The sequence below is a fragment of the Lycorma delicatula genome, chromosome 1, assembly GCF_047948215.1.
Source record: "Lycorma delicatula isolate Av1 chromosome 1, ASM4794821v1, whole genome shotgun sequence".
In the NCBI taxonomy this organism is placed as follows: domain Eukaryota; kingdom Metazoa; phylum Arthropoda; class Insecta; order Hemiptera; family Fulgoridae; genus Lycorma; species Lycorma delicatula.
Window position 1 is genome coordinate 217072021 of NC_134455.1, and position 9032 is coordinate 217081052.

The window sequence follows — 9032 nt, forward strand, 5'->3', positions numbered from 1 at the left end:
CAAAAAAACACTATTTTAGTAAAACAATTTTTCCACCAATCAAATCAACAATGATACTGCATCATTGCATTTTGTCTGAAACTACTAAACAGAATTAATATTTAATTCAGGATATTCCAGCAAGATATGTCAGAAATTATCCCAAATTACATAAAGCTATCATTATTGAAATAAAAGGATACATTATGAAAGAAAATCCATTTTAAAATACATACAAAAGGAAATTTTGTGGTAAACAATATTTTAATTTGTAAAAGTAACCAATGAATTAAAAGAGTATGATGCAAATAAACTATTAAAATATAATAAGCAAAGTAAATAATCACTTTATGATTATTGTATGGTCCACTATCTTTAGTATTAGTGTATTATTAATCTAAATATTATTATATTGAAGGTTTTGTATTTTCACATCATTATATATAATGATGTCCACATTACAATAATTCTGTATGCATTGTATAAAGAGTTCCATTCCAACAGGAAAACAAGAGATATTGTAACTTTACCTCAATATCATATAAATATTTCTCAATATAATGCCTAGCTGCTGTCTAAAAGTATTGTTTCTCTAGTGTTCATATACTACCTCCAGGTAGTGCATACAATTTACACTGACCCTATTCAGAATTTAAAGGTAATTGCTCATTGTAATCAAGGCTTTAGAGGCAAATGATTTTTTGATCTAATATAGATTCATATGTATACTCGTATATTGATTCTCTATTATATTTGATGTTTCACTCAATCTGCCATCCTTCCAAAGTGAGGAAGGATGGCCAACTCTTCTTCATAGTTATATAGGACAATATAATGAAATCTGGTTTTGCTTTGAGTTCAACAAAATAAATCATCATTGGCTCTAAAAACAAGTAACCAAATATCTCTCCTTCAGCTCTCTGCACCAATGTAGTATTTCATACAATGTCCAACAACTAGCGTAGGTTCCAGGAGCTCTGAGAACCTTGTTGCAAGAAAGATTTAACACTCTTGGTTTTTGTCAGCTGAATCTTACAACCTAATAGAAGAAAACAGTTCATTATCAAAAAAATTTGCCAAAACATACTGGTTGTAAGAGTTTTCCCCGTAACAGAACTCAAACAACAAACCTAATCCATGGTGGTAACTGCTTTTCTGAAGCTTCTATAACTGCTTTTCTACAACCCTCACTATAATTACGCTAATTATTAATTACTATAAATACATGCTGTAATTGTGCTGCTTTTCTATAACTGCTAATTTATCTGGAATCTTTTCCTTTTAAGAGCACATTAATGAGGTAGCTAACAATCTTGAAAATAGTCCTGGTTGAGACTAGACCACAATAATCTTACAAATGATTCCTTGATGCCTGGCTGCAAAACATATTGTATATCTGGTTCATATCAGTCAATAATCCTCAGCACTTTCACAGCCAATCTTGTAGATTCTACAATCATTTCAGATATATTTCAGGGCAACATCTGCAGCCTAGTGAAGTTTCTGAATTTTCTTCCTGATAAGCTGTTTTGGAGCTTGAGGAAGAATATTATTGGAATCTTCCTCAAATTGAGTATTCTGAGCATACCTGATATTCTACCTCTTAATCAAAAATTAACGCTTGCTCTAGCACAGCATTTTTCAGTGCAAGGACAACCGCCTCTCTAAATTCTACTGTTCATTTGTAATCTTGAGGAATGTTCAGGGAATGAACATTTTGAGGGATGTTCAGATCATCTGTTGATTTTAACTAAGGTGGTCCCTTGGCACCTACCTTGGCTGCAACTGTTTCAAATTTTTTTACGTCACTTAAGTTCAAAATCCTTGACACTTCAACCCATATTGGAACCTAGTTCGTTAACTTCACTCGTCTTCCGCTGCCGGAGGACGTCATCGGTCAAGCATTTGTGGATGATAGCTTAGTAATCGATAACTCACGCTCATAATTAGAAAACAGAACGCTGATAGATGGCTATGGCTTTCTCGGAAGCCTAGGGACCAATAAAATGTAATAATCCGTGACGCGCTCAACATCGCTGGAGTTCATCAATGAGGTTGCTTATATCATTATTCAGCATCCTTGAAACTAAATTTTTACCTCCATGCAATAAGTGGCATTTAGGCATTTAATGACATAAACGACGGCCGGCGATTGGTGTATTACCTACACGGCGGCATATGAGTAATGATCGCCACCCAACTAAAGAACGGAATTTATTAATATTATAATTTATATTATGATTTTATTTTATTGCAAAAGACCTCAATTTTTAGTAAATTAGAACTTCAGGCCGACAGACGCACGGTCGACTGGGACCTAACAGGCCATGTCCACCTTCTAATATATTTTTACATTAATTTTTTACTGCACATACTTTAAAAAGTAAATTTATGCTTAATTTTAAGTTTAGTATTTATTTAACTGTAGTAAATTTTATAATATAAATTTTATCACTTGTAAAATATTATAAGAAAGGGATGTTGGAAACAGACTCGGGTCTGTCCTTCCAGAGGACAGTTGTGCCAATAAACTACTGATTATCGATTCCTCCTTTCCTGCGAATAAGTTTTTATTTTCCACCGGAAGGCTGACAGATATCGCAAATTGAGGCTGATAGCCTTTCATCTCAAGAAACCCCAGGTTTTTTCTTATTCCTTAACAGGAGACTGATCGAAAGAAAGCATACTACTGAAAAGATCAGGATTTGGACCTTCAGAAGCACCTGGCAACGACATCCTTACGATTAAATAAATACTTACACTTTCAACAAGTGAGCATCTCAATTCGATTCCAATAATTCAACATTTATATTATTTAGTCGGTTTTGTTAGTAAATTATATAAGTCAAAGTTTTTATACGTATAGCAGCAGCAGAAGCTTTGTTTTTCTCCTTTCATTTGCTAGTACAGTTCAATCAGGAAATAAATGTGAAGGTATATGTTTAAAAGAAATGTATCGTTAACTATAGTTTATGACAATATAGTAGTAACACCGATTTTCCAATCTTTTAATAGTCGATGATATCGTTATGTTACACTTAAAACCGATAATTCTACTAGTCGATCAGCTTAACAGATATAAAAATGTTATTTTTTTGGTTACATAAACGTTCAAAGAATGTTTTGTCTCTATTTTATCAGTATTACATTTTGTATTTTTTTATTATCATATCATTGTTGGCACATATAAAAACCAGTAGGACCGTTAAAAAAAGAAGAAAAAGAAATAAAGTCATTTTTTTATTTACAGGTTGCTACAGAAAGTTATTAATATCAAACCTGAATAGCAGTAAAATCGTCCACACCCAAACGTGTTTATAAACCTTTTGCATAATGCGAATTATTTACGTGACTTCTGATGCAATCAATTATCACAATAAGCGAAAACAAAGATTATAAATAAAAGAACTCTTGATCTTATTACACATTCCGTTAATTTGTAACCCTTTGAAGAAACCGATTGTAAACGACTTTAGACGTCTTATAAAGTATGAACAGAAAACACTGAGAAATCAATGAAGAAACCAAATAGAATTATTCATTAAAACTTGGCAATCTATTTTATCTAAACCTTTTGAAAAATCTATATGAGTTACATCTACTTCTATACCATTTACAAATACGTAGTTATCACAAAAATTTATAGATTAAAAATAATAATTTGATCGTGAAAAATCGTATAAAATAGAATAGCTGATAGTTCGTGTAAAGGAGAAGAAATAAGTTGCAGTTAAGAAAATGTTACAAAAGCCATAAAAATTGGAAAATAATGTAAAAAAATTAGATTTGAATACTATAAAAACATATTAAGTAGTAAAAAATCTAATTTTATTACATTAGAATGAGTCCGCTATCATAAACGAAGCCACAATACGAAAAGTTTTATCTTAATAAAAAAAAGCAATCCAGTTGACGTTTTCAAGAAACGCCATTACGAAGTGAGGTTATTTAAGTCTCTTACTATTTTATTTTTTTTGTGTTTTAATGTTTGTTAGCATTAACTTTATTGTTATTTTTATTCATTTTTATTCTTATACAATTTCTTAGTCATTTTTATTCATATACAATTTTGTAAAAATGATAAACTTTAAAGATAACATTTAAAAATAAATTTTGAAATCACAGAGTACAAAAATATTATCTAAAAGAAACAGATGATAATCCTCATGTTGAAATTAAAATTTTAACTGAACCTATTACCGCTTTACTATAAGCAAGTAATAAATTAGAAAGCGTAGTTGCGAATGAGAAAAGACCCTGGCATGATAATAAAAATCCGTTTTGCTACTTGATATTCTATCCGCAACGCTGAACACGATTACAAAAGCACTTTGAAACAACGCAAGTTAACTTCCTTTCCAACTGTCAAATTTGGATTTCACTACGCCTTTTTAGAGTAATTTTTTAACAAATATTTTATCGGGAAAACAACGCTATCTTACAATCTCATAAATTTTCATCAAAGTTTAACTCTACGCCATGCACCTATTTGTAGTTTCTATTTTTATAAAACAAAGAGTAACGAATCGAATGACGAGAAGGTTAGGAAATAAATATTTCTAATTTATTTTTAATCACAATTTTACGGTTTCAATTTTTTTTTATTCCTATCTTCTCTTTTCCTCATTATTGCCAAAATCTCTACTCCTAAAACTAATAGTTATGTTATAACTGTGAATAGTGTGAAATTATGAAAATATTTGTTTAATTTAATTCTAAACAAGTGAAGAAACGTGAGACGTTAGCGTTTTAATTTACTTTTTTTATAACCTCTGTAATAAAAATTATCTAAACGGTTTTCCTGTTATTAAAACTCAAAATGGCAAAAACTATAAAATTTTATTTTTGTGACATTAACATTAACAATAAACTTAATGTTAATAAATGTTTAAAGTGTTAAAAAATATGTTTACAGATTCAGTTAATGCACAGAAGTTCACACTCACCGACTTTATTTGTAATAGCATACCCGTACTTAGTAGTTCTGTGAACAGAAGACCTCGTTCCTAGCTGTTGTACAGAATTAAAGAAACATTCAAACTTTCCCTTCACTGCATCTCTCTATCATTCCTTTCTAAGAAAGTTGGCAGTCGCCATTTTTAAACGGAAAATTTTAAGAAATATTATTTCATATATATTGTTCTGCCTAATATTAAGGAATTTTACTACTAATTTTAAACAAAATCAGAAATCGTGTTTGCTCGTAATTTAATCACAAACAAAATGTCAAAAGGATATTAAATAAACGTAGACCAAAAGATGTTATTACACTCAATAATCTCATATTATACTACTGTTAAGAAACATTCAAACTTTCCCTTCACTGCATCTCTCTATCATTCCTTTCTAAGAAAGTTGGTAGTCGCCATTTTTAAACGGAAAATTTTAAGAAATATTATTTCATATATATTGTTCTGCCTAATATTAAGGAATTTTACTACTAATTTTAAACAAAATCAGAAATCGTGTTTGCTCGTAATTTAATCACAAACAAAATGTCAAAAGGATATTAAATAAACGTAGACCAAAAGATGTTATTACACTCAATAATCTCATATTATACTACTGTTAAGAAACATTCAAACTTTCCCTTCACTGCATCTCTCTATCATTCCTTTCTAAGAAAGTTGGTAGTCGCCATTTTTAAACGGAAAATTTTAAGAAATATTATTTCATATATATTGTTCTGCCTAATATTAAGGAATTTTACTACTAATTTTAAACAAAATCAGAAATCGTGTTTGCTCGTAATTTAATCACAAACAAAATGTCAAAAGGATATTAAATAAACGTAGAGCAAAAGATGTTATTACACTCAATAATCTCATATTATACTACTGTTAAGAAACATTCAAACTTTCCCTTCACTGCATCTCTCTATCATTCCTTTCTAAGAAAGTTGGTAGTCGCCATTTTTAAACGGAAAATTTTAAGAAATATTATTTCAGATATATTGTTCTGCCTAATATTAAGGAATTTTACTACTAATTTTAAACAAAATCAGAAATCGTGTTTGCTCGTAATTTAATCACAAACAAAATGTCAAAAGGATATTAAATAAACGTAGACCAAAAGATGTTATTACACTCAATAATCTCATATTATACTACTGTTAAGAAACATTCAAACTTTCCCTTCACTGCATCTCTCTATCATTCCTTTCTAAGAAAGTTGGTAGTCGCCATTTTTAAACGGAAAATTTTAAGAAATATTATTTCAGATATATTGTTCTGCCTAATATTAAGGAATTTTACTACTAATTTTAAACAAAATCAGAAATCGTGTTTGCTCGTAATTTAATCACAAACAAAATGTCAAAAGGATATTAAATAAACGTAGACCAAAAGATGTTATTACACTCAATAATCTCATATTATACTACTGTTAAGAAACATTCAAACTTTCCCTTCACTGCATCTCTCTATCATTCCTTTCTAAGAAAGTTGGTAGTCGCCATTTTTAAACGGAAAATTTTAAGAAATATTATTTCAGATATATTGTTCTGCCTAATATTAAGGAATTTTACTACTAATTTTAAACAAAATCAGAAATCGTGTTTGCTCGTAATTTAATCACAAACAAAATGTCAAAAGGATATTAAATAAACGTAGACCAAAAGATGTTATTACACTCAATAATCTCATATTATACTACTGTTAAGAAACATTCAAACTTTCCCTTCACTGCATCTCTCTATCATTCCTTTCTAAGAAAGTTGGTAGTCGCCATTTTTAAACGGAAAATTTTAAGAAATATTATTTCATATATATTGTTCTGCCTAATATTAAGGAATTTTACTACTAATTTTAAACAAAATCAGAAATCGTGTTTGCTCGTAATTTAATCACAAACAAAATGTCAAAAGGATATTAAATAAACGTAGAGCAAAAGATGTTATTACACTCAATAATCTCATATTATACTACTGTTAAGAAACATTCAAACTTTCCCTTCACTGCATCTCTCTATCATTCCTTTCTAAGAAAGTTGGTAGTCGCCATTTTTAAACGGAAAATTTTAAGAAATATTATTTCAGATATATTGTTCTGCCTAATATTAAGGAATTTTACTACTAATTTTAAACAAAATCAGAAATCGTGTTTGCTCGTAATTTAATCACAAACAAAATGTCAAAAGGATATTAAATAAACGTAGACCAAAAGATGTTATTACACTCAATAATCTCATATTATACTACTGTTAAGAAACATTCAAACTTTCCCTTCACTGCATCTCTCTATCATTCCTTTCTAAGAAAGTTGGTAGTCGCCATTTTTAAACGGAAAATTTTAAGAAATATTATTTCAGATATATTGTTCTGCCTAATATTAAGGAATTTTACTACTAATTTTAAACAAAATCAGAAATCGTGTTTGCTCGTAATTTAATCACAAACAAAATGTCAAAAGGATATTAAATAAACGTAGACCAAAAGATGTTATTACACTCAATAATCTCATATTATACTACTGTTAAGAAACATTCAAACTTTCCCTTCACTGCATCTCTCTATCATTCCTTTCTAAGAAAGTTGGTAGTCGCCATTTTTAAACGGAAAATTTTAAGAAATATTATTTCAGATATATTGTTCTGCCTAATATTAAGGAATTTTACTACTAATTTTAAACAAAATCAGAAATCGTGTTTGCTCGTAATTTAATCACAAACAAAATGTCAAAAGGATATTAAATAAACGTAGACCAAAAGATGTTATTACACTCAATAATCTCATATTATACTACTGTTAAGAAACATTCAAACTTTCCCTTCACTGCATCTCTCTATCATTCCTTTCTAAGAAAGTTGGTAGTCGCCATTTTTAAACGGAAAATTTTAAGAAATATTATTTCAGATATATTGTTCTGCCTAATATTAAGGAATTTTACTACTAATTTTAAACAAAATCAGAAATCGTGTTTGCTCGTAATTTAATCACAAACAAAATGTCAAAAGGATATTAAATAAACGTAGACCAAAAGATGTTATTACACTCAATAATCTCATAACACGATAATTATAATCATAAGAACCCATATTGATTAAATCAAGTACCTTACATAAAATGTGGCCCTTCAAAACAAGATAACAGAGACTACTTCTCTCATCAATAGATGCAAATAAACAGCAACACAATAAAAATTAAGTTCAAACACCTGCATAACCATCATCACTTGCATCCTTAAAAATGAATAATAGATAAAAATATAGGAGTAGGAAAAATATAAAAGCGGTTATTCTAATAAGATAAAGTTAAGATGATAATTCTTCCGACAAAAATCGTACTTTAAATAAAGTTGCTTACAAAATTAAATCAATATTTTCATATATTACCTAGACAAAATAAGTTGTCGAGTGATTTTCAAATATACTCTGGAAGTTAGTGTCATCGTTCTTACTGAAGAAAAGGCTAATGGTGGGAGGGTTACGTATTCAAGTATAAAACCTTGTATTTATTCCAAAGAGGTTTAAATGACGACGTGATATGTATGTATATGCGTTTATGACGCGTGATATGTATTTTCCAGTAAATTTTCTGAATGCGCCAATACTTTTATTTTTTACTTTTTTTTTAAGCTACGTGTTATCTAAATTTCTGTCAGATAAATTTTTGCATCAAAATATTTAACTTTCATACATTTAAACTGCATTTTATATCTTCTAATGTCAGATTTTCCTGATTGGAGATATTAGAACTTAATTTGTACTTATAAATTTGTTACATGTTGTACATAATACCAAATTAATTACCTGAAAATACTTCCTATCATTAGCTAGAAGTATGCTTTTTATTTGCAACTGCCTTTTTATCACAACAAACAAGATAAATCCTCGATAAATATCTTAATTAAAAAAACAAATTACCTTTTAGTATTCTTTAAATTACATGCTTCAAAATTATCGATAACGAGTGATCGAAAATTGTTGTCGTTAGTTAAGGTACGACTAAAAATTTTTTATGAAGCAAAAATCAGAAATTTTTGTGAAAAATTACACTTTCTGATCAAACAATGGTGTCATTAAGAACTTCTTAAATCATAAAATCGCACTATTTT

The 9032-nt window shown here is 29.0% G+C and overlaps 1 protein-coding gene across 1 annotated transcript in view; it reads right to left on the bottom strand.

Annotated features, from left to right (window-relative positions):
• The window catches only part of LOC142328583 (trehalose transporter 1-like protein), a 61686-nt gene extending 53299 nt beyond the window's left edge, over window positions 1-8387 (bottom strand). The window contains exon 1 of the mRNA XM_075372357.1: window positions 8311-8387. The gene's annotated coding sequence lies outside the window, so the exon portion shown is untranslated. The remainder of the gene's footprint in view (window positions 1-8310) is intronic.
• Between the last annotated feature and the right edge of the window lie 645 nt (window positions 8388-9032).